Genomic DNA, 26,842 nt, shown 5'->3' with positions numbered 1-26,842 from the left:
GATTATTATTATAATCAGGAACAAAAAGGGCTGAGCCAGTATGGGTCATACAGAGCAAGAGGAATGGAAAAAAATCTGGTATGATCAGAGGAATGGCCATTGGCTCACGAACCTTTCACAGATATGAGTTAGATGGATTAAGTTTAAGAAAGACTTGCTTAGCATGGGCCAGTAGGCCTGCTGCAGTGCTCCTGCTTTTTTCTGATCTCAATGACATCAAGTTACCTATCCTGAGGGGATAACTAAGAACAGATGCCGATCCGTGTTGAAATGTTTGCTGTGGTCACTGTGGATGTTGTCTGTTATTTGTTGTGGTCACTGTGTTTAGTGTGACTACCATTTGTAAGAATAATGGAACAGTCAAATATACGTTAATTAAGAATGCACCAGCCAATACTGTGGAAGGTTCATGTAAGGTTCAGCGTATTATGTGTGAACAGTTCTATGTAGGGCAATCAAATAAATGGTTAGAAGCTAACCTCTTACATCAGTACTCATTTCAGACGACACATTAATCAAATGGAAGCTTCAAGGCTTGCATTCATCCAGTGAGTTGGACTGAAGCCCAGGTTAATGTCCCTAACAGTTCAACTGTTGAAAAAAGCATCGTAAAATCAGCTCTTATAAAATATGACAGTCATTCATTGTACAACATAAGTCAAACAGGATCCTCACCTAGGAGAGTCAGTCCACATTCTTTAGCAAGGGTGCTTCATTTCATTAAACTGCTCTCGTTATGTAGTAGAGTTTACTAACAGTCAGTAGTTCTGGCTGATTGTACATTAGACCAGCATTCTTCCTAGCCGATCACCTTGCACTGTGGTAAATAAGTTTGCACATTGGTGTGTACTTCAAAGGTTTAGTTGTTGGATCTGAGTACTTGATTGCTGTGTTCCTGCCTCTGCTCTGTCATACACAATTTGTATCCAATTACAGTGTGCGTAATCCTAAGGTATTATACATGAAGTAGTATCTTGACTTAGTGGGGATGTGTGCGCCAGACATAGCTTTCCTTTTTCTCGATTCCCGTTGTTCTTGTACTTTGGCCGCAACAAAACTACCCTAAGACTTCACATTTCCTGTCAATAAAGCGTTTTCTTTACCTCGATAAAATAAAGATAAGATTTGTTTGGTTTTCTAACCTGGAGAGTTAGCCACCCAGGATAACCCACGAAAGTCAGTGCATCATCGAGGGACTGTCTGTCTTATTTCCATCGTGGTCATTCATTCTTGTCCCCCAGGATGCCACCCACACTAGTCGACTAACACCCAGGTACCTACTTAATGCTAGGTGAACAGGGACAGCAGGTGTCTTAAGGAAACACGTCCCGCATTTTCATCCGTGTCAGGGATCGACACTCAGTGAGGTGAGAGCGTTGTAGCTTCAATATAGTCAATAGCAGGACACTTCACTATAGAATTATTGCGAGTCATACCTACTAACTTAAGATATATATTACATTGATGGGCCGAGTTGACAGTCTCATTGTACCAGATTTAACAGTTGACATATAAATATACCAGGATCATTTTGACGTTTGCATAATAATTATAATATAAATAATATTCTTTATTTGTACAAGTACATATACAAGGTATAAAGGAGTAGCTGACATCACTTACATACGAATATATGGAAAGTAACTTGTTATGCAAAGTATTTCGAGCCATTTAGGTCAATTTTGTCCCAGGATTCGACACACACCAATCGACTAACGCCCAGGTACCTATTTTACTGATAGGTGAACATGGTGCCTTAAGGAAACATATCCTAATTTTTCTAGCCGTACCGGGGATTGAACCACGGACCTCAGTGTGTGAGCTGAGAGCGCTAGCAATCGAAGTACGGGACACAAACAAAGACATGCAAGTGACTGAGTAGAATATATAATTTAAACCATACCACGGGCTGGGTTAGAACCCGCGATCAGAGAGTCTCAAACCTACTGATCGACGCGTTAGCCACTGGGCCAGCTAGCCACCATAAGATTAATCGAACTAGGTATATTTATACACCATAGAAAAGTTAGCAGAGACACCACTGTGACCACAATCGTGTCATTACGATTTCGTGAGTCATGTTGACGGCTTTGAGGGGACATGAGCTAGAGTTCGTCACGGCCACGCTAGCTGGAGATTCGTCTGTAAAACTTGCATTTGTGGTCACAGTGGTGCCTATACTAACCTTTCTATGGTGTATAAATATACCTAGTTGGATGAATCTCATTTGTGGCTAGCTGGCCCAGTGGCTAACGCGACGGTCTGGAGTTTTGAGACTGATCGCGGGTTCTAACCCTGCCCGTGGTATGGTTTGTTTGCAATCGTGTCATTACGATTTCGTGAGTCATAGTAACATATAATTCAACAGCTAAAATCCATCCATGTAAACAACATTTTGGGAAGGACTAAATTAGACCTAAAACTAATTATAAATTTAATACAATGTTATATATTTTACAAAGTTGATATAAGCTAAAACGAACAGGAAATAATAGCAATTTTTGGGGTGAAATTAACGGTAGTTAGCTAGTAGGATGATAACATGCACGCTCTCATAGCTCTTATTTCATGCACTTCACACATACTAGTTAGATATCGCAACAGCGGCTACTAGAGTCGTTGCGCCACTATACTGGCTACGTTGATTCTAATTGAATTTGGCTTTTGAGCCATCCATAATGTGCTCTCTGTTACATTTTGCACTTTCTGACAATTACTGGTGCCTGCCTGGGATGAGGTGCCTGCCTGGGATGAGGTGCCTGCCTGGGATGAGGTGCCTGCCTGGGATGAGGTGCCTGCCTGGGATGAGGTGCCTGCCTGGGATGAGGTGCCTGCCTGGGATGAAGTGCCTGCCTGGGATGAGGTGCCTGCCTGGGATGAGGTGCCTGCCTAGGATGAGGTGCCTGCCTGGGATGAGGTGCCTGCCTGGGATGAGGTGCCTGCCTGGGATGAGGTGCCTGCCTGGGATGAGGTGCCTGCTTGGGATGAGGTGCCTGCCTGGGATGAGGTGCCTGCCTGGGATGAGGTGCCTGCTTGGGATGAGGTGCCTACTTGGGATGAGGTGCCTGCTTGGGATGAGGTGCCTGCTTGGAATGAGGTGCCTGCCTGGAATGAGGTGCTCGCCTGGAATGAGATGCTCGCCTGGAATGAAGTGCCTGACTGGGATGAGGTGCCGGCCTGGGATGAGGTGGCAGCCGGGGATGAGGTGGCAGCCTGGGATGAGATGGCGGCTTGGGTCTTCCCAGAGACAAGACATGGCGCTCGACGTATCTCCTGATTACTTCTGAGAATTTCCATTCTGCTGACCCTTCGTAACATTGCATAGCTAGTGGCACTGAGCTGGCAATAGTGTCAAACTTCTTAAGCTAGTTGTTTCCATCCCTTAGGGAATTGCATTGCATTTATTTATCGCTTGTTTGCGATTTTTTCGTATGCATATACATAAGTTTATATTAACTTAATAATAAACAAATACAATAAAATAAATTTTTTTCGCTAGGTTCAGAATAATTTTTGCGAAATTATTGCTTACGCAAATTTTTGCTTGCCTTATTCGGCAAGAAGAGCATTGCTATTTAAGCCAAAATCGCAAGTTTTACCTATTAGGCACGACACACACACACACACACACACACACACACACACACACACACACACACACACATATATATATATATATATATATATATATATATATATATATATATATATATATATACATATATATGTATATATAAGTGTAATCACGAACGAGTGGTATTGATCAATAGCAACACTGCACTAGCCAAGGAAGCGAACCCATGTTGGACTGGCCTGCCTCATGGTAAGCGAGAACCACATGACGCTTTAAACCCCAGGGCCACCCAACCCTACAAGAATGGCGCAGCCAGCAATTCTAGCTGTTGGGCCGCTTACCATGAGGCAGGCCAGTACAACATGGGTTCGAATCCTTGGCAAGCGCAGTGTTGTTATTGATCAATACCACTCGTTCGTGGTTACAATAATATATAAATACTGCTCGTGAGGCTAGTACACCAAACAGGGATGAGAATGAAATTAGCTTAGAAGCTCCCACATCTCCGTATCCCCTCGGATGGCGGCCCAACAGCTAGCTCTGCTGGCTGCGCCATTCTTGTATGGTTGGGTGGTCCTGTGGTTTAAAGCGTCATGTGGTTCTCGCTTAAAATGAGGCAGGCCAGTACAACATGGGTTCGAATCCTTGGCTAGCGCAGTGTTGTTATTGATATTTTATATATATATATATATATATATATATATATTATATATATATATCCAATAAGATCACAGTACAGAGGTGATTTCAGAATATGCAAAACAACCACTGTGAAAGAATAGAGAAATTCCAAGCGCTTTCGTGGCTATTCCATTGTTCCTTGATAATGTGAGTAGTCACGAAAGCGCTTGGAATTTCTCTATTCTTTCACAGTGGTTGTTTTGCATATATATGTATATATATATATATATATATATATATATATATATATATATATATATATATATATATATATATATATATATATATATATATATATATATATATTATTTTTATTAACACATCGGCCGATTCCCAGTAAGGCAGGGTGGCCCGAAAAAGAAAAACTTTCATCATCATTCACTCCATCCATCACTGTCTTGCCAGATGAGTGCTTTGCACTACAGTTACAAAACTGCAACATTAACACCCCTCCTTCAGAGTGCAGACACTGTACTTCCTATCTCCAGGACTCAAGTCCGGCCTGCCGGTTTCACTGAATCCGTTCATGAATGTTACTTTGCTCACACTCCAACAGCAAGTCAAATATTAAAAACCATTTGTCTCCATTCACTCCTGTCAAATAGGTTCACGCATGCTTACTGGAAGTCCAAGCCCCTCGCACACAAAGCCCCCTTAACCCCCTCCATCCACCCTTTCCTAGGCCGATCCCTACCCCGTCTTCCCTCCAATACAGATTTATACACTCTTGATGTCATTCTGTTTCGCTCCATTCTCTCTACATGTCCGAACTACCTCAACAACCCTTTCTCAGACCCTCTGGACAACAGTTTTGGCAATCCCGCACCTCCTCCTAACTTCCAAACTACGAATTCTCTGCATTATATTCACACCACACATTGCCCTCAGACATGACATCTCTACTGCCTCCAGCCTTCTCCTCGTTGCAACATTCATCACCCATGCTTCACACCCATATAAGAGCGTTGGTAAAACTATACTCTCATACATTCCCCTCTTTGCCTCCAAGGACAAAGTTCTTTGTCTCCACAGACTCCTAAGTGCACCACTCACCCTTTTCCCCTCATCAGTTCTATGATTCACCTCATCTTTCATCGACCCATCTGCTGACACGTTCACTCCCAAATATCTAAATACATTCACCTCCTCCCCCCAATCTGATATCCAATCTTTCATCACCTAATCTTTTTGTTATTCTCATAACCTTACTCTTTCCTATATTCACTTTTAATTTTCTTCTTTTACATACCTAACCAAATCCATCCACCAACCTCTGCAACTTCTCTTCAGAATCTCCCAAAAGCACAGTGTCATCAGCAAAAAGCAACTGTGACAACTCCCACTTTGTGTTTGATTCTTTGTCTTTTAACTCCACACCTCTTGCCAAGACCCAAGCATTTACTTCTCTTACAACCCCATCTATAAACATATTGAACAACCACTGTGATATCACACATCCTTGTCTAAGGCCTACTTTTACTGGGAAATAATCTCCCTCTTTCCAACATACTCTAACTTGAGCGTCACTATCCTCGTAAAAACTCTTCACTGCTTTTAGTAATCTACCTCCTATACAATACACCTGCAACATCTGCCACATTAGCCCCCTATCCACACTGTCATACGCCTTTTCCAAATCCATAAATGCCACTAAAACCTCTTTAGCCTTATCTAAATACTGTTCATCTCTATGTTTCGCTGTAAACACTTGGTATACACACCCTCTACCTTTCCTAAAACCTCCTTGTTCATCTGCTATCCTACTCTCCGTCTTACTCTTAATTCTTTCAATAATAATTCTACCATACACTTTACCAGATATACTCAACAGACTTATTCCTGTATAATTTTTGCACTCTCTTTTGTTCCCTTTGCCTTTATACAAAGGAACTATGCACGCTCTCTTGCAGAGGTCACTGGACCTAACTGTTTGCGACTTCTTTCTTTAGGGGTACGTGAAGAGCACAGTTTACGTACTACCTGCAACACGGGAGGAGCTGAAAATTTCGATCACTGAAGCAGTTCGCATGATAATGCCAGATATGCTGCATGCAGAGCGTCTGGATCGAACTGGACTATCACATCGATGTTTGTCGAGCACCCAGATGGACGCACATTGAGTGTCTTTAATTTAATGCTACACTATACCACATGAAACTGAATGAAATCCTACATCTGAAGCTACTAACTGTGAAAGATTATTACAATAAAGTTATATGTTGTACCTGTTTGAAATCAGGGAGTGTTTTTGTGGGCACCCTGTATATATATATATATATATATATATATATATATATATATATATATATATATATATATATATATATATATATATATATATATATATATATATATATATGTCGTGCCAAATAGGCAGAACTTGCGATCTTGGCTTAAATAGCAACGCTCATCTTGCCATATAGGACAAGTGAAAATTTGTGTATGCAATAATTTCGCCAAAATCATTCTGAACCTAACGAAAAAAATATATTTCACTGTGTTTGTTTAGTATTAAATTATTGTAAACAAATCTAAAATATATTTAGTTGGGTTAGGTTAAAATAAATTTTGCTTGTTATAATAAGGTTAGGTAAGTTTTCTAAGTTCCTTTTGGTGCAAAATTATAAATTTTTGCATCAACATTAATGAAAAAAATATATCTTTAAACGTATAAGAGAAAATTTTAGAAAGGACTTAATTTTAAATGCGTTCTTGCTAATTGACCAGTTTTACATATTCGGCACGACATATATATATATACATATATATATATATATATATATATATATATATATATATATCTATATATATATATATATATATATATATATATATATATATATATATACATACATGAGAGCGAGAGAGAGAGAGAGAGAGAGAGAGAGAGAGAGAGAGAGAGAGAGAGAGAGAGAGAGAGAAGATTTAAATTTAATAAAAATAATGCCTGAGGAGGAACACAGGTACCACACAACAAGAGCAGCACGACTGTCACCGCCAGTAACAACGAAACCCACCACCAACAGCAATCACAACCACCATCACTGCCACCACCAGCACCACCAGCACCACCAGCACCATCAGCACCAGCAGTCACCAGCAGTAGTGTTTGTGGAGAAACTTTGCCCTGACGACTGTCTTGTTCAGTCTTTGTCAATGAGTTAATGTTTACAAGAAGCACCAGTGTGTGACTGTTGTCCACTGATGACTCTAACACACACACACACACACACACACACACACACACACACACACACACACACACACACACACACACACACACACACACACACACACACACACACACAGTATGCGGCACTAGTTTGGAACCCACATCTAGCCAAGCACGTAAAGAAACTAGAGAAAGTGCAAAGGTTTGCAACAAAACTAGTCCCAGTCCTACGAGGAGAGGTTAAGGGAAATCAACCTGACGACACTGGAGGACAGGAGAGATAGGGGGGACATGATAACGACATACAAAATACTGAGAGGAATTGACAAGGTGGACAAAGACAGGATGTTCCAGAGACTGGACACAGCAACAAGGGGACACAGTTGGAAGTTGAAGAAACAGATGAATCACAGGGATGTTAGGAAGTATTTTTTTCAGCCACAGAGTAGTCAGGAAGTGGAATAGTTTGGGAAGCGATGTAGTGGAGGCAGGATCCATACATAGCTTTAAGCAGAGGTATGATAAAGCTCACGGTACAGGGAGAGTGACCCAGTAGCGACCAGTGAAGAGGCTGGGCCATGAGCTTGGACTCGACCCCTGCAACCTCAACTAGGTGAGTACAACTAGGTGAGTACACACACACATACACACACACACACACACACACACACACACACACACACACACACACACACAACATACACATATTGTGTATGTGAAGGACATGATGGAGGAAGAAGTAGTCATAGGCATTCCTGTTCGCACAAGGAACAGAGCAGAGCAAGAAAGACTTCAAATGGATTTGTACAAGTTGCAAGCCTAGAGTTTAACCGCAACCGGTGTAGACTCGGGGGGGGGGGGGTAGTGGCTGCAAACCTCAGTCAAGACTGCCTCAGAGTTCACCTAAGGTTCCTGAAATAACAGTAACGCAAGACTTCTTGTATCCTCAGGAGCCTCAACAAGGGGGGGGGGGGTCACCTAAGGTTCATAACGATGAAATAACCTCAACAGCTAACGCAAGACCGACAATTCTTGTATCACATTTCAGGAGCCTCAACAAGGAGTAATTCACTTTACAGGATTTATGCCAGGACCATCTTGGAGTCTAATGGATCAGTATGGAATCTTTACCTGATTTCTTCTCTTTTTTCTTCTTCAAGATATATGGAGTTTCCCTAGAAGTTCCTTCCTCCCAGTGACTGCATAAATTGTGATGTGGAGTGACTCAAAGTTGTGTTGGTTCACTGATATCTCTTGTGCTTGTAGTACTAGGGAATCAATGTCCTGGTGTTTCTCTTGCTTCTGCCTAGTGAAAATACTGTGTTACTGATTGAGTTTAATATTGCCCAGTTTGATGGTCGTTCATAGGAAATCGGTCATTGTTTTAGCTACATTCTACTTTATGTTCAGTAGGAAGTTTCCACCTCCCAGAATGTTGTCAATAATGAAAGGGATATTCTTGGTGGCAAGGTGATGTTTAAAGATGGTTCTTGTACTGTGATGTTGAAAACAGTGCAAGATAAAATGCTGTAATGTTTCTCGAACTTTGCAATGTGTGCAATATTCATTTAGATCAGTTATGTACCTGCTGCTGTGAGCAGCTACTTTGTGTCACAGCCTTAGTCTTAGGTCACTGCTGTGTCTGTTGCTCGTGTCACAGCCTTAGTGTGGTCACTGCTGTGTCTGTTGCTCGTATCACAGCCTTAGTGTGGTCACTGCTGTGTCTGTTGCTCGTGTCACAGCCTTAGTGTGGTCACTGCTGTGTCTGTTGCTCGTGTCACAGCCTTAGTGTGGTCACTGCTGTGTCTGTTGCTCGTGTCACAGCCTTAGTGTGGTCACTGCTGTGTCTGTTGCTTGTGTCACAACCTTAATCTGGTCACCGCTGTGTCTGTTGCTCGTGTCACAGCTTTAGTGTGGTCACTGCTGTGTCTGTTGCTCGTGTCACAGCCTTAGTGTGGTCACTGCTGTGTCTGTTGCTCGTGTCACAGCCTTAGTGTGGTCACTGCTGTGTCTGTTGCTCGTGTCACAGCCTTAGTGTGGTCACTGCTGTGTCTGTTGCTCGTGTCACAGCCTTAATCTGGTCACCGCTGTGTCTGTTGCTCGTGTCACAGCCTTAGTGTGGTCACTGCTGTGTCTGTTGCTCGTGTCACAGCCTTAGTGTGGTCACCGCTGTGTCTGTTGCTCGTGTCACAGCCTTAGTGTGGTCACTGCTGTGTCTGTTGCTCGTGTCACAGCCTTAGTGTGGTCACTGCTGTGTCTGTTGCTCGTGTCACAGCCTTAGTGTGGTCACTGCTGTGTCTGTTGCTCGTGTCACAGCCTTAGTGTGGTCACTGCTGTGTCTGTTGCTCGTGTCACAGCTTTAGTGTGGTCACTGCTGTGTCTGTTGCTCGTGTCACAGCTTTAGTGTGGTCACTGCTGTGTCTGTTGCTCGTGTCACAGCCTTAGTGTGGTCACTGCTGTGTCTGTTGCTCGTGTTTTATCATTTATGTGTTTCCACACTTTACAACTTTTGTTAATATCTCTATAGTGTGTTGATGTAAATATAATTTTATATTTTTTCAGTGGTATAGTTGGTGATAGTAATATTCAGAGCTACTTCACGTGTTATCTGTGAGTCTGGCAGTGGTGTAATAAATATTGTACTGTGTATTGCCTTTGTTGGCACATCAAGTGTTTTATCGCGTGTGACTCACAGAGTGCTGAGTCAGCTTATATGTCATATCCATGAGACTTGTGATCGTGTAGATAAATGAGGCAGTGATATACATGTCCTTACAGGTTTCGGAGTGATATGTAAGAGCCTGTATAGCACTTTCGAAGTCGTTACAAATTGAATAATTGCCAACCTACAGTGTGATGATTAATGCAAATGCCTAATAAATTCTATACTGAAGACAGAATGGTCTTTGGATAGTTTTCATTTCATTTTGAGATGGAAGCGAGGAATTTGCAATACCGATGTCACAGAGGGTGTATCATTGTTGAGGATTCGTGATCCATCTGTGTATACCCATATGCCTGTTGTATCTGGGTGAAGGTTGTGCACTGCAGACGTAAAAGAAGAAACTCCCGCTTCCTTTGCTGCTGTTCTGGGAGTATCATTTATAAGGTTAGTTATTGTATTTGGAGTAATACAGCTTTATGGTGGAACGTTCGGAACTGTTGGATGGTATTTCCAATTTTGGAAGTGGAGGTTTGATGGTGCCGCTGATGCATAGCTTGGCAGCAATTGTTGTCGAATTGGTTACGAATGTATATGATGTAGAACTGAGGATAAATTTTGTGATGTGCTCTACAGGATGTATCAGTTAGGGCTTTGAGTATCGTAAGTCTAGACTGGATGGCGTGTTGGAGGTGTGTGTTGTGGTGCATCAGGTGAGAGGCGATTCAAGATACATTCCTAGGTATTTGTGTGCCCTTTCATATTTGATGGGATTGCTTTCAGTGGAAATGGTGAGCAGTTGTTGTATTGGTATTGTGGTGAAGATTTGAAAGGTTTTGTGTACATTGAGTTGGAGGCCCCATTCGTGTATCGTTAGATGTTCAGTGCTTGTATTATAGTCGTTGTAGTGGACAATAATGTGTTGTTATATCATCAGCATATACCGAGATGTGTACTGAATATGTGTTTGGAATGTTGGAAAGAAATATTATGAAATGGGTCCGGCTTAGCATTGATCCTTGTGTTAGTGTGGATGTCATGTGAGAACCCGCCTTGAATTAATGTTTTGGATATTATGACGATAAGATCTTAATCAAATAAGTGTTTTGTCCCTTATTCCTTGATGCGATAGTTTAGCAAGAATACTGATGCATGGGATTCTCTATGGCGGTTTTGAGGTCGACATATATAACTGAGGACCACAATGGAAATAAGTTAGGCAGTCCTCGATGACGCACTGGCTTTTTTTTGGGTTATCCTGGGTGGCTAACCCTCCGGGGTTAAAAATCCGAACGATATCTTATGTTAATGCAAACTTTCTTTCATGGTCTAGGATGCTCCTAAAGACGGACAAAATGCAGATGTAATATATACCGACTTTTCAAAAGCCTTTGACAGATGCGACCACTGAGTATTTACACAAAATGTGTGCAAAAGATATAACAGGTAAGGAGGGCAGATGGATTTTTAACTTGTTACAAATAGAACCCGACGGATAATATTCACAGTGTACCGAGTGAAACCAAGAGTTGCGCCAGTGAAGTCCTGTTCCTCCAGGCAGGGTGCTCGCCCCACTTCTCTTCCTCATTCTCAATTCTGACAGAAAGGAACATTAATCATAGAACTGTCATCCTTAGCAGATGACACTAGAATCTGTATGAAATCTGCCTCCATACAAGACGCAGTGAACCTCCAGTCTGATGTAAACAAAGTCATCCAGTTGGCCACTGACAACATATTTCAGTTGTTATACCCTAGAAGAATGGAGGAAATAAAACTGAGATCAAAGTACAAGACAAACTCAAACCTGGGAGTGATAATGTCAGATCTCACATTCAACGAACACAACAATGTTATTATCGCAACTGCAAGAAAAATGATATGTTGAATAACTAGAACTTTCTATTAAAGACTGCCAAGTCAGTGATGACTCTCTTCAGGTATTCTCTAGGCTGGAATATTGCTGTGTAGTAACGGATCCCTTAATGGCAGGTGAAATTGATGAATTGGAAAATATAAAGAGAACCTTCATAGCTCGTATAAACTCAGTCAAGAACCGAAATTACTGGAAGCACTTGAAGTCCCTAGAACTGTATTCCGTAGAATGTAGACAAGAAAGATACATCATAATCTACACCTGGAAGATATTGGAGGGATTGGTTCCAAACCTGCACACCGAAATTACTTATTAACACAAGAGGCTTTGGCAGACGGTACAGGATACTTCTACTGAAGAGCATAAAAGCGATGAATACACAGAAAGAGAATTTATTAAGTGTTGAGGGACCACGACTTTTCAACGACCTCCTTTCATGCATAAATGATTTTACCAACAAATTCCTAGCTGTCTTCGCGAGGGAGCTCAACAAATTTCTTAAAACTGTTCATGATCAACCGGGTTGGGGTATATACGTTGGACTGCTGGTGGCAGGTACTAACAGCTTCAACGATCAGACCAACAAGCAGGAGGCCGCGGGGACGCTGATCTCGGGAAGCGACTCCACGTAAACTTCAAGTAAACTTTAAGAATGTTTTGCATTTGCTTTACTGAGAAGTGATGTGGCAGCATGGCTAAACTCTGCTGTGATTTCAGACAACCTTAATTCGAGGTTTGTATTACCTGTATTTATAATAATAATAATAATAATAATAATAATAATAATAATAATAATAATATTTTTATTTACTACAAGTACATGTACAAGGTATACAGTCTTAGCTGACATCAATGACATAGTACTGTACAGAAAGCCGCTTGTTATGCAGAGCATTTCGGGCAAATTAGATCCTTGTCCCATGATGCAAGCCACACCAGTCGACTAACTCCTGGGTACCCATTTTACTGATGGGTGAAAATGGACAAGTGGTGTAAAGAAACACGCCCAATGTTTCTACCCGCGCTGGGAATCGAACGCAGACCGCCGCCGTGTGAAGCGAGAACTTTAGCGATCAGGCCTCACCGGTACTCGCCCACTGGCCTCTGTCCAAGTTTTGAATGTTCCATTCTGGAAGTGAAAATGGGTACAAAGGTGGCTCGAAACTGAGGAATTTCATGTTGAGTATGACATTGAATTTCATATTTAAACTGAGGCGACTTAGTGCATATGTGAAGAGTTGCTTCATAGCCAGGTATGTTGTTAAAATATGTGGGAAGGTATGAGAGCGAGAGAAAAATATATATTGAAGTAGTTATGTTATTGTAGAGATGAAGCCGTGCCTTGTTCTGAGTGCTTTTGCTTCATGTCGGGTTGTTTGTATTAAGATAACCAGTAATTAATTGAGTAATAGAGCTTGTAGTTGGTCCTGGTAATAATCTTTTTCAGCTGCGCTCAGAATTCTTCCTGGGTTATATATAAACATGACGTGTGTACCCCAACATACGTGTGTGAAGGACGTCTCTTCCAGTTTGGCTAAGTATGGCTCGTCTGCTTATTAAGATTTCAAAAATTGGTTTGAGTTTGGTTTGGTTTTGATGAGTAGAGTAAAAAAAAATATTCTGTTAATGTTTTAAAGCTTTTTACTTTCTAGGTCACGAGAATTAGAGGGGCCAAGCAAGGCTTTTGTTCGTTTGGTTGTAGTGTCTGTGTAGTGAGTGATTCATGTCTGAACTGTATTTAGTGGGATGACGGAGCTTGACTCATCGATCTCACCAGGGAATATACTGACCTTCATTTTTGTTCCAGCAGTCATAGAAGGTGGTTGTGATGTGCAAGTTTATATTTTGAGGTGAAAAGTGGGTGATTTTCTTAGCCAGACAGGGCGGATACACCAAGTACTGCTGTTTTCTGTATGAATGGGACAGCCGTGCAAGAGGTTCCCACTACATCAGGAGAGACTGGCCACCTCGTCAATCATTGGAGCCTGGGATGAAAAATGTTCAACATCCACCTCTCATTGAACCAAACAAAATTTTGCTACCACCACTACACATAAAACTGGGGCTCATGAAAAACTTTGCAAAAGCTATGGACAAATCCGGCCATTCAGGTCACTTGTTCTATCTAGGCTGGAATATTGTTGCACACTAACAGCACCTTTCAAGGCAGGTGAAATTGCTGAGCTAGAAAATATACAGAGAACCTTCACGGCGCGCATAACGGAGATAAAACACCTCAATTACTGGGAGCGCTTGAAGTTCCTGAACCTGTATTCCCTGGAACGCAGGCGGGAGATATACATGATTATATACACCTGGAAAATCCTAGAGGGACTAGTACCGAACTTGCACACGAAAATCACCCACAACGAAAGCAAAAGACTTGGCAGACGATGCAACATCCCCCCAATGAAAAGCAGAGACCATACAATAAGTGTCAGGGACCCGAGACTGTTCAACTGCCCCCCAGCATACATAAGGGGGATTACCAATAGACCCCTGGCAGTCTTCAAGCTGGCACTGGACAAGCATCTAAAGTCGGTACCTGACCAGCCGGGCTGTGGCTCGTACGTTGGTTTGCGTGCAGCCAGCAGTAACAGCCTGGTTGATCAGGCTCTGATCCACCAGGAGGCCTGGTCACAGACCGGGTCGCGGGGGCGTTGACCCCCGGAACTCTCTCCAGGTAAATTCCAGGTAAATTTAACATCAAAATTCCCCTCACTGAGCGACGCTAAGATAAGAGAGGGAGTCGTCAATGGTCCTCAGATTCGAGAGTTTCTTAAAGATAGTGACTTTGAATCAGACCTTCATATGGAGGAGAAAGCTGCTTGGGAAGCATTCAAGTTAGTGGTGAAGGAATTTCTCGGAAACAGAAGGGAAGACAACTATGAAGAATTAGTGGAAAATATGGGATGTAACATGTCACTTAAAATCCACTTTTTGGACTCACATTTAGACTTTTTTCCATTGAACTCTGAGGCACTTAGTGACGAACATGGTGAAAGGTTTCACCAAGATATTTCAACAATGAAAAATGGTACCAGGGCCAATGGGGCACAAGAATACTTGCAGACTATTGCTGGACATTGACAAGAGATAATTCTTCAGCCCACTATAAGCATCAAGCAAAAAGGCAGAGAGTAGGTACGGATTAGAGTTTAAAACATACTGACACATATTGTACGTTATAATAAAATAATCAAATATTACATGTCTCGTATCTTTAAACCTATAACCAATAAGTTTTTCTCAAGGTGATATTTGGATTCAGCACATGAAAATACATAAGAATTAACAAATCACATTTAAGAAGCATACAACTTTTCAAAAATTGTTGACCAGTGTTACCTCCACCCCTCCAGGGAGGGGCTCTTGATCTAGGGAATTGGATCTGTGCTCCGGTTCCCTGAATTGAGCCTGAACACATTCCATCTCCCACCCCCGCCTCATGCGCTGTATGATCCTACGGGTTTAGCGCTCCCCATGATTATAATAATGACTGATTTTCTCTAGGACTGCAAGATGTGCGAGCTGTCTCTCTAGAAGAGTGTTATATCAAGTCTATGTTTTGAGTTGTTTGTGAATTAGGATGTGTGGGAGATGTAGAACCTGTGTACCTGTGGCTTTGTGGGAAGGTTTGTCAATATAGGCTGAGGATACTGAGTCGTCAGGCTTGTTAAGATATTCTCGAGCACTTTTTCTATTTCAGTTGCTAGTGCAGATGCATAATTCTTGTCGAGAGACCTGTGAGAACTGACTGCATGTGTGTGGCAGTTGGGGACGAGGTTGAATGAAGATGCAGTAGGTGTAGGTGAAGGCTGGGGTGGTGTGGAGTCCGTGAGATGATCATATGACGCAGAGACATGTTATTGGTTCTGTGTTACAGCGTCTCTGCATGTCCTGCCAGTTTCACTGGGTGGAAATCCGTAATAAGCATGTTTGGCATGATTGTCAGTCACCAGCACAATTTATCTTTAAAGAGTATTTTCGTACATTCTTATGTTTGATGTTCTCCCGAGCATGTGTCACACTCTACTGACCTCGTGCAAGTTGCTTTATTATGAGTATACCTTTGAATTTGGTACATTAAGATTGATATGTTGAGTACGTTTTTACTCTGCAGCCAACGTTCTCTGAATGAATACCATATGTGGGAGGATGTCCAGAAGGAGTACCCCATTTCTGTTTTAATATCGTCCTGTGTCTAGTCATACTAGTTCTTTCTTTATATCGTAGTAGTAGTGTAGTTTTCTACAGAGCGCCGTATCAAAGGGTGCCGCCTTTTCACACCTATGTGCTAATGACCTTGACCCTATGATAATGACCCTTCCGGGCACGTGCCGGGTTTCACACCTATATGCTAATGACCTCTTTCACACCTATGTGCTAATAACCTTGACCCCGCCCATGACACCGCCCATGACCGCGCCCACGACCCCGCCCACGACCCCCGCCCACGACCCCTCACCCGCGCCCCCCGCGCCCCCCCCGCCCCCCCCCCGCGCCCCCACCCGCGCCCCCCACCTGCGCCTGTCGCACCGACCCACCGGCCCCGCCGCGCCCTCGCGCCCCGCCCGCGCCCTCGCGCCCCGCCCGTGCCTTCTGCTGCGCCTTCTGCAGCGTCGTCCGGATCGCCCCCGCGCCCCGAATTTTTTTCCGATTTTTTTCGATTTTTTTTTAATTTCATTTGCTCTCTTAGAATCAAGTTTTCTCTATAATACCAAGACTCCACTTCCTCGAATCAAGTTTTTTGGATTGCCCCTCCCACTTTCACCCCCATCCCAATTTCATTTTCTTATGATCTCCTTGGATGAAGTTTTTTTTTCTCGATAATACCAAGACTCTACTTCCTTGGATCAAGTTTTTTGGATTCCCCCTCCACTTTCACCCCGACCCCAAATTTTTTTGAATTTTCTTGTGCTCTACTCGGATCAAATTTTTGGATTACCCCTCCCACTTTCACCCCCCACCCCAAATTTTTTTCTCGATATTACCAAGACTCCATCTCCTCGGATCAAGTTTTTCTCGATATCAAAGACTCCAATTCCTCGGATCAAGTTTTTTTTCTCGATAATACCAAGACTCCATCTCCTCGGATTAAGTTTTCTCGATAATACAAAGACTCCAATTCCTCGGATCAAGGTTTTCTCGATAATACCAAGACTCCATCTCCTCGGATCAAGTTTTCTCGATAATACAAAGACTCCAATTCCTCGGATCAAGGTTTTCTCGATAATACAAAGACTCCACTTCCTCGAATCAAGTTTTTTGGATTGCCCCTCCCACTTTCACCCCCATCCCAATTTCATTTTCTTATGATCTCCTTGGATGAAGTTTTTTTTTCTCGATAATACCAAGACTCCATCTCCTCGGATCAAATTTTTCTCGATATCAAAAACTCCAATTCCTCGGATCAAATTTTTCTCGATAATACCAAGACTCCATCTCCTCGGATCAAGGTTTTCTCGAAATCAAAGACTCCAATTCCTCGGATCAAGGTTTTCTCGATAATACAAAGACTCTACTTCCTTGGATCAGGTTTTTTGGATTCCCCCCCACTTTCACCCCCACCCCAAATTTTTTCGTTTTTTTTTTCTCGATATTAGAAAGAATCCATCTCCTTGGATCAAGTTTTTGGATTCCCCCCTCTGGGGGTAAACATTCAAATGAACTCCTCCTATGAGGTATGGTGCTCTCTCTTACTACAGGTCTAAACAAGTGTGACGTCAGTATTCCTCTCATTAAGTTAAATGAAGTAAAAAGGGTGTTTACTCGGCGGTCAGTGACGTCACACACACACACATACAGGCTCAATCTTGTCGACTTCCCCCCTATGACAGTGACGTCACGTGATGACCGCACACACAGGCTGAATCTTGTCGACTTCCCCCTATGTCAGTGACGTCACACACACACATACAAGCTGAAACTTGTCGACTTCCCCCTACACATTTCATATACAACATAGGGAAAACATTTTCACTCTTAACCCGGGATAAACCAAATAATTTCACATTTTTTTCGTTAATACCCACAACTTCTTTACAAAATACAACACAAGTCTAGATATTTTTCTCGTTTTAACTATTTCATCTCAGGTCACTCCCCACGAAGTAACCTTCTCCCCACCCTCACCGAACCCTCACACTCCAACCAACACCTCACAATTTTCACTCATAACCCACAATTTTTCTCGTTTTAACTAATTTCATCAGAAAAAGTCGCAACAACACTTATAACCACTTTTCCATTAATTCACTAGACACAATTTCACATATTACAAAGTTAATACGCACACACACCTCACTTTGAACACCTTCAAAACACTCTCATAAATCATTTGAATACTCACAAAAAAATACCTTTGAACATTTTCCAAACAACACTGAAACACTTCCAAGACAACATTTTGAGTACTCCCAAATACACCACTGAATACTACTAAAACACCACTGAATACAGTCAAATCACCACCAAAATCACCATAAACTAAGATCAACACCCACAACCCACAACACCCACATCCAACATCACCCACAACCCACAACACCCACATCCAACATCACCCACATCCCACAATTTTTTTCTCGTTTCAACTAATTTCATCAGAAAAGTCACAACAACCCACAACTTACAATCACTTTTCAGCATATCTAGTTCGACAACATCACCCACAACCCACATCCCACAACACCCACAACCCACATCACCCACATCCCACAACACCCACAACCCACATCCCACAACACCCACAACACCCACACCCCACAACACCCACAACCCACAATTTTTTCTCGTTTTATCTAATTTCATCAGAAAAAAGTCACAACAACAACCCACAACACCCACATCCCACAACAACCCACAACTTATAACCACTTTTCAGCATCTCTAGTTCGACAACAACACCCTCAACCCACAACACCCACAACCCACAACACCCCACAACCCACAATTTTTTCTCGTTTTAACTAATTTCATTAGAAAAAAGTCACAAAAACCACCCACTTATATAATATTTTTTGGTAACTCTAGTTCGACAACATCACCCACAACCCTCATCAGTTACCAATTTATTCACATTTTTTCCCCTTCTTTTTACTGAATCTTAAATGTAATACACATTCCTCTTTACATTACTAAAATTCTAATAAAATCCTCTCCATACCCATGTCCTTGTATCCACATAAATTGATATTATACTCGCATCAACTAATCTCACTACCCAACTATTGCGACATGTTTCAACACCTTCCATTCTTTTCCAATTTATCTTAACTTTTCAATTCTATAATTTCTTTTTAAAACATTCACACATTACCTTTTATTTTCAGTAAAATCTCCCCATATTTCATTAAATTTCTAATACAACCCTCCCCATACCCCTCTCCATCTCACCCACATTTCTTCACATCCACTCACCCATCTCCCAACACACCTCTTCTGAACAAACACAAAATCACATTTCACATCCACAAATGCATCTCATCACCCATCTCAAATCCACTAAAAATCAATGTAACCAAGATATTCACAAAATTCTATAACCACCTAACACACACACACACACACACACACACACACCTAACCTAACCTAACCTAACCTAACTTATCCTAACCTAACCTAACCTATCCTAACCTAACCTAACTTAACCTAACCTAACCTATCTTAACCTAACCTAACCTAACCTTACCTAACCTAACCTAACTTATCCTAACCTAACCTAACTTATCCTAACCTATCCTAACCTAACCTAACCTAACCTAACCTAACCTAACCTAACTTATCCTAACCTAACCTAACCTATCCTAACCTAACCTAACTTAACCTAACCTAACCTATCTTAGCCTAACCTAACCTAACCTTACCTACCCTAAACTAACTTATCCTAACCTAACCTAACTTATCCTAACCTATCCTAACCTAACCTAACTTATCCTAACCTATCCTAACCTAACCTAACTTATCCTAACCTATCCTAACCTAACCTAACTTATCCTAACCTATCCTAACCTAACCTAACTTATCCTAACCTAACCTAACCTAACCTAACCTAACTTATCCTAACCTAACCTAACTTATCCTAACCTAACCTAACTTATCCTAACCTATCCTAACCTAACCTAACCTAACCTAACCTAACCTAACCTAACCTAACTTATCCTAACCTAACCTTACCTAACCTAACCTAACCTAACTTAACCTAACCTAACCTATTTTAACCTAACCTAACCTAACCTTACCTAACCTAACCTAACTTATCCTAACCTAACCTAACTTATCCTAACCTATCCTAACCTAACCTAACCTAACCTAACCTAACCTAACTTATCCTAGCATAACCTTACCTAACCTAACCTAACCTTACCTAACCTAACCTAACCTATCCTAACCTAGCCTAACCTAACCTTACCTAACCTAACCTAACCTAACCTAACCTAACCTAACCTAACCTAACTTAACATAACCTAACCTTACCTAACCTAACCTAACTTATCCTAACCTAACCTAACTTATCCTAACCTATCCTAACCTAACCTAACCTAACCTAACCTAACCTATCCTAACCTAACCAAACTTATCCTAACCTAACCTAACCTATCCTAACCTAACCTAACCTAACCTATCCTAACCTAACCTAACCTTACCTAACCTAACCTAACCTAACCTAACCTAACCTAACCTAACCTAACCGAACCTAACCTAACCTAACCTAACCTAACCTAACCTAACTCAAATCCACTAAAATCACTGTAACCAAGATATTCACAAAACTGTATGACCACCTAACACACTCCCTAACCTAACCTAACTTATACTAACCTAACCAATCTTAACCTAACCTAACCTAACCTAACCTAACCTATCCTAACCTAACCTATCCTAACCTAACCTAACTTAACCTAACTTAACCTAACCTAGCCTAACCTATCCTAACCTAGCCTAACCTACCCTAACCTAGCCTAACCTATCCTAACCTAACCTAACCTAGCCTAACCTAACCGAACCTAACCTAACCTAACCTAACTTATCCTAACTTAACCTAACCTAACCTAACCTAACCTAACCTAACTTATCCTAACCTAACCTAACCTAACTTAACCTAACCTAACCTAACCTAACCTAACCTAACCTAACCTAACCTAACCTAACTCAAATCCACTAAAATCACTGTAACCAAGATATTCACAAAACTGTATGAACACCTAACACACACACACACACACACACACACACACACACACACACACACACACACACACACACACACACACACACACACACACACACACACACACATGGAACACTTCCAAAATACATTAGGGTACTCCAGATTTACTTTGAACGACTCCATTTTTGGATATTTCCAAATTAGTTTTGAAAACTTTATCTTAAAATCGAACATTATTTTTCTTGTTGGTAAACACACTCAATGGTAGAAATATTTACTCGATTTCCGAACAGAAACACATTCCTCGCTCTGAGAGACTCCTTGAGCTTATATACTCTACCCCAAAAGTATTGCGTCATGATTTTTTTTGTACACCCCTTCCCCCTCCGACGACACCATGTAATGCGGTTCACACCCAAGGTATATTTAAGATAATCATCTACACACACAGACACACACACACACACACACACACCACTTTACTTTGAACACCCTCTGCACATCATTTGAACACCTTCAAAAAAAAACACCATCAAACACCTCCGAATACTCCCAAATCACTACTGATTACTACCAAATCACCGTCAAAATCACCAGAAACTAAGTTTAACATCACTATCCAACATCCTTTTTATAGAAATCCCCTGAAATCACTATAACCAAGAACTCCCTCCCCCATTTGACGCATAAAAAAAAGCATGAACACAAACCTATCATCCCTAAAACATCCTTCCTTATTCATTCCGTATATCTCCTAGAGTTGTTTTAACCCCGACGGGCCCATCATGACGTAGGAGCCAGAGTGTAGTAGGTGGTGTTGGAGTGGTGATGGATGCTCTGGCTCCTACGTCGTGATAGGCCCGTCGGGGTTAAAACAACTCTAGGAGATATACGGAATGAATAAGGAAGGATGTTTTAGGGATGATAGGTTTGTGTTCATGCTTTTTTTTTATGCGCCAAATGAGGAGAGAGTTCTTGGTTATAGTGATTTGAGGGGATTTCTATAAAAAGGATGTTGGATGGTGATGTTAAACTTAGTTTCTGGTGATTTTGACGGTGATTTGGTAGTAATCAGTAGTGTTTTGGGAGTATTCGGAGGTGTTTGATGGTGTTTTTTGAAGGTGTTCAAATGATGTGCAGAATATTTTGGAAGTGCTTCAGTGTTGTTTGGAAATGTTCGAAGGTGTTTATGTGAGTATTCAAATGATTTATGAGAGTGTTCGAAGTAATCTTGGGGTTGTTCTGTAGTGAGATGATAAAGGATGTGGATGAGAGATATTGAGAAAAGGTGGTCTCAAATGATGTATGAGAGTGTTTTGAAGGTGTTCAAAGTAAAGTGAGGTGTGTGTGTGTGTGTGTGTGTGTGTGTGTGTGTGTGTAGATGATTATCTTAAATCTACCTTGGGTGTGAACCGCATTACATGGTGTCGTCGGAGGGGGAAGGGGTGTACAAAAAAAATCATGACGCAATACTTTTGGGGTAGAGTATATAAGCTCAAGGAGTCTCTCAGAGCGAGGAATGTGTTTCTGTTCGGAAATCGAGTAAATATTTCTACCATTGAGTGTGTTTACCAACAAGAAAAATAATGTTCGATTTTAAGATAAAGTTTTCAAAACTAATTTGGAAATATCCAAAAATGGAGTCGTTCAAAGTAAATCTGGAGTACCCTAATGTATTTTGGAAGTGTTCCATGTGTGTGTGTGTGTGTGTGTGTGTGTGTGTGTGTGTGTGTGTGTTAGGTGGTCATACAGTTTTGTGAATATCTTGGTTACAGTGATTTTAGTGGATTTGAGTTAGGTTAGGTTAGGTTAGGTTAGGTAGGCTAGGTTAGGTTAGGTTAAGTTAGGTTAGGTTAGGTTAGGATAAGTTAGGTTAGGTTAGGTTAGGTTAGGTTAGGTTAAGTTAGGATAAGTTAGGTTAGGTTAGGTTAGGTTCGGTTAGGTTAGGCTTGGTTAGGTTAGGTTAGGATAGGTTAGGCTAGGTTAGGATAGGTTAGGCTAGGTTAGGATAGGTTAGGCTAGGTTAGGTTAAGTTAGGTTAAGTTAGGTTAGGATAGGTTAGGTTAGGATAGGTTAGGTTAGGTTAGGTTTGGTTAGGTTAAGATAGGTTAGGTTAGGTTAGGGTGTGTGTTAGGTGGTCATACAGTTTTGTGAATATCTTGGTTACAGTGATTTTAGTGGATTTGAGTTAGGTTAGGTTAGGTTAGGATAGGTTAGGTTAGGTTAGGTTAGGTTCGGTTAGGTTAGGTTAGGTTAGGTTAGGTTAGGTTAGGTTAGGTAAGGTTAGGTTAGGTTAGGATAGGTTAGATTAGGTTAGGTTAGGATAGGTTAGGTTAGGTTAGGATAAGTTCGGTTAGGTTAGGATAAGTTAGGTTAGGTTAGGTTAGGTTAGGTTAGGATAGGTTAGGATAAGTTAGGTTAGGTTAGGATAAGTTAGGTTAGGTTAGGTTAGGATAGGTTAGGATAAGTTAGGTTAGGTTAGGATAAGTTAGGTTAGGTTAGGTAAGGTTAGGTTAGGTTAAGTTAGGATAGGTTAGGTTAGGTTAGGGTAGGTTAGGTAAGGTTAGGTTAGGCTAGGTTAGGATAGGTTAGGTTAGGTTAGGTAAGGTTAGGTTAGGTTAGGTAAGGTTAGGTTAGGATAAGTTAGGTTAGGTTAGGTTAGGTTAGGTTAGGTTAGGTTATGTTAGGATAGGTTAGGATAAGTTAGGTTAGGATAAGTTAGGTTAGGTTAGGTAAGGTTAGGTTAGGTTAGATTAAGATAGGTTAGGTTAGGTTAAGTTAGGTTAGGTTAGGATAGGTTAGGTTAGGTTAGGTTAGGTTAGGTTAGGTTAGGTTAGGTTAGGTGTGTGTGTGTGTGTGTGTGTGTTAGGTGGTTATAGAATTTTGTGAATATCTTGGTTACATTGATTTTTAGTGGATTTGAGATGGGTGATGAGATGCATTTGTGGATGTGAAATGTGATTTTGTGTTTGTTCAGAAGAGGTGTGTTGGGAGATGGGTGAGTGGATGTGAAGAAATGTGGGTGAGATGGAGAGGGGTATGGGGAGGGTTGTATTAGAAATTTAATGAAATATGGGGAGATTTTACTGAAAATAAAAGGTAATGTGTGAATATTTTAAAAAGAAATTATAGAACTGAAAAGTTAAGATAAATTGGAAAAGAATGGAGGGTGTTGAAACATGTCGCAATAGTTGGGTAGTGAGATTAGTTGATGCGAGTATAATATCAATTTATGTGGATACAAGGAGATGGGTATGGAGAGGATTTTATTAGAATTTTAGTAATGTAAAGAGGAATGTGTATTACATTTATGATTCAGTAAAAAGAAGGGGAAAAATGTGAATAAATTGGTAATTGATGAGGGTTGTGGGTGATGTTGTCGAACTAGAGTTACCAAAAAATATTATATAAGTGGGTTGTTTTTGTGACTTTTTTCTAATGAAATTAGTTAAAACGAGAAAAAATTGTGGGTTGTGGGGTGTTGTGGGTTGTGGGTGTTGTGGGTTGAGGGTGTTGTTGTCGAACTAGAGATGCTGAAATTAGTGAGTTGTGATAAACTAGAGATTGTGGGTTGTTGTGGGATGTGGGTGTTGTGGGTTGTTGTTGTGACTTTTTTCTGATGAAATTAGATAAAACGAGAAAAAATTGTGGGTTGTGGGTGTTGTGGGATGTGGGTGATGTGGGTTGTGGGTGTTGTGGGATGTGGGTTGTGGGTGATGTTGTCGAACTAGAGATGCTGAAAAGTGATTATAAGTTGTGGGTTGTTGTGACTTTTCTGATGAAATTAGATGAAACGAGAAAAAAATTGTGGGATGTGGGTGATGTGGGATGTGGGTGTTGTGGGTTGTGGGTGTTGTGGGATGTGGGTGTTGATCTTAGTTTATGGTGATTTTGGTGGTGATTTGACTGTATTCAGTGGTGTTTTAGTAGTATTCAGTGGTGTATTTGGGAGTACTCAAAATGTTGTCTTGGAAGTGTTTCAGTGTTGTTTGGAAAATGTTCAAAGGTATTTTTTTGTGAGTATTCAAATGATTTATGAGAGTGTTTTGAAGGTGTTCAAAGTGAGGTGTGTGTGCGTATTAACTTTGTAATATGTGAAATTGTGTCTAGTGAATTAATGGAAAAGTGGTTATAAGTGTTGTTGCGACTTTTTCTGATGAAATTAGTTAAAACGAGAAAAATTGTGGGTTATGAGTGAAAATTGTGAGGTGTTGGTTGGAGTGTGAGGGTTCGGGGAGGGTTGGGAGAAGGTTACTTCGTGGGGAGTGACCTGAGATGAAATAGTTAAAACGAGAAAAATATCTAGACTTGTGTTGTATTTTGTAAAGAAATTGTGGGTATTAACGAAAAAAATGTGAAATTATTTGGTTTATCCCGGGTTAAGAGTGAAAATGTTTTCCCTATGTTGTATATGAAATGTGTAGGGGGAAGTCGACAAGTTTCAGCTTGTATGTGTGTGTGTGACGTCACTGACATAGGGGGAAGTCGACAAGATTCAGCCTGTGTGTGCGGTCATCACGTGACATTACTTTCATAGGGGGGAAGTCGACAAGATTGTGCCTGTATGTGTGTGTGTGACGTCACTGACCGCCGAGTAAACACCCTTTTTACTTCATTTAACTTAATGAGAGGAATACTGACGTCACACTTGTTTAGACCTGTAGTAAGAGAGAGCACCATACCTCATAGGAGGAGTTCATTTGAATGCTTACCCCCAGAGGGGGGAATCCAAAAACTTGATCCAAGGAGATGGATTCTTTGTAATATCGAGAAAAAAAATCGAAAAAATTTGGGGTGGGGGTGAAAGTGAGGGGGGAATCCAAAACACCTGATCCAAGGAAGTAGAGTCTTTGTATTATCGAGAAAACCTTGATCCGAGGAATTGGAGTCTTTGATTTCGAGAAAACCTTGATCCGAGGGATTGGAGTCTTTGTATTATCGAGAAAACTTGATCCGAGGAGATGGAGTCTTGGTATTATCGAGAAAACCTTGATCCGAGGAATTGGAGTCTTTGTATTATAGAGAAAACTTGATCCGAGGAGATGGAGTCTTGGTATTATCTAGAAAAAAAACTTGATCCGAGGAATTGGAGTCTTTGATATCGAGAAAAAACTTGATCCGAGGAGATGGAGTCTTGGTAATATCGAGAAAAAAAATTGGGGTGGGGGTGAAAGTGGGAGGGGAAATCCAAAAATTTGATCCGAGGAGAGCACAAGAAAATTCAAAAAAATTTGGGGTTGGGGGTGAAAGTGGAGGGGGAATCCAAAAAACTTGATCCAAGGAAGTAGAGTCTTGGTATTATCGAGAAAACTTGATTCGAGGAGAGCAAATGAAATTCAAAAAAAAATTGAAAAAAATCGGAAAAAAAATTCGGGGTGCGGGGGCGATCCGGACGACGCTTCAGAAGGCGCAGCAGAAGGCGCGGGCGGGGCGCGAGGGCGCGGCGCGAGGGCGCGGCGGGGCCGGTGGGTCGGTGCGACGGGCGGGGGGCGCGGGGGGGGCGCGGGGGGGGCGCGGGTGGGGGCGCCGGGGGGGGGCGCGGGGGGGGCGCGGGGGGCGCGGGGGGCGCGGGTGAGGGGTCGTGGGCGGGGGTCGTGGGCGAGATCGTGGGCGGGGGTCGTGGGCGGGGTCATGGGCGGGGTCATGGGCGGGGTCAAGGTCATTAGCACATAGGTGTGAAAAAGGTCATTAGCATATAGGTGTG

At 41.6% G+C, this 26,842-nt stretch overlaps 1 long non-coding RNA gene across 1 annotated transcript in view; it reads left to right on the top strand.

Annotated features, from left to right (window-relative positions):
- The first annotated feature begins 10,201 nt into the window (after positions 1-10,201).
- The window catches only part of LOC128685672 (uncharacterized), a 76,238-nt gene continuing 59,597 nt past the window's right edge, over positions 10,202-26,842 (top strand). The window contains exon 1 of the long non-coding RNA XR_008406537.2: positions 10,202-10,536. This is a non-coding gene — a long non-coding RNA (uncharacterized lncRNA). The remainder of the gene's footprint in view (positions 10,537-26,842) is intronic.

Source organism: Cherax quadricarinatus, chromosome 23 (genome assembly GCF_038502225.1).
Source record: "Cherax quadricarinatus isolate ZL_2023a chromosome 23, ASM3850222v1, whole genome shotgun sequence".
NCBI classification, from domain to species: Eukaryota; Metazoa; Arthropoda; class Malacostraca; order Decapoda; family Parastacidae; genus Cherax; species Cherax quadricarinatus.
This window is presented reverse-complemented; position numbering and strand designations above follow the sequence as displayed.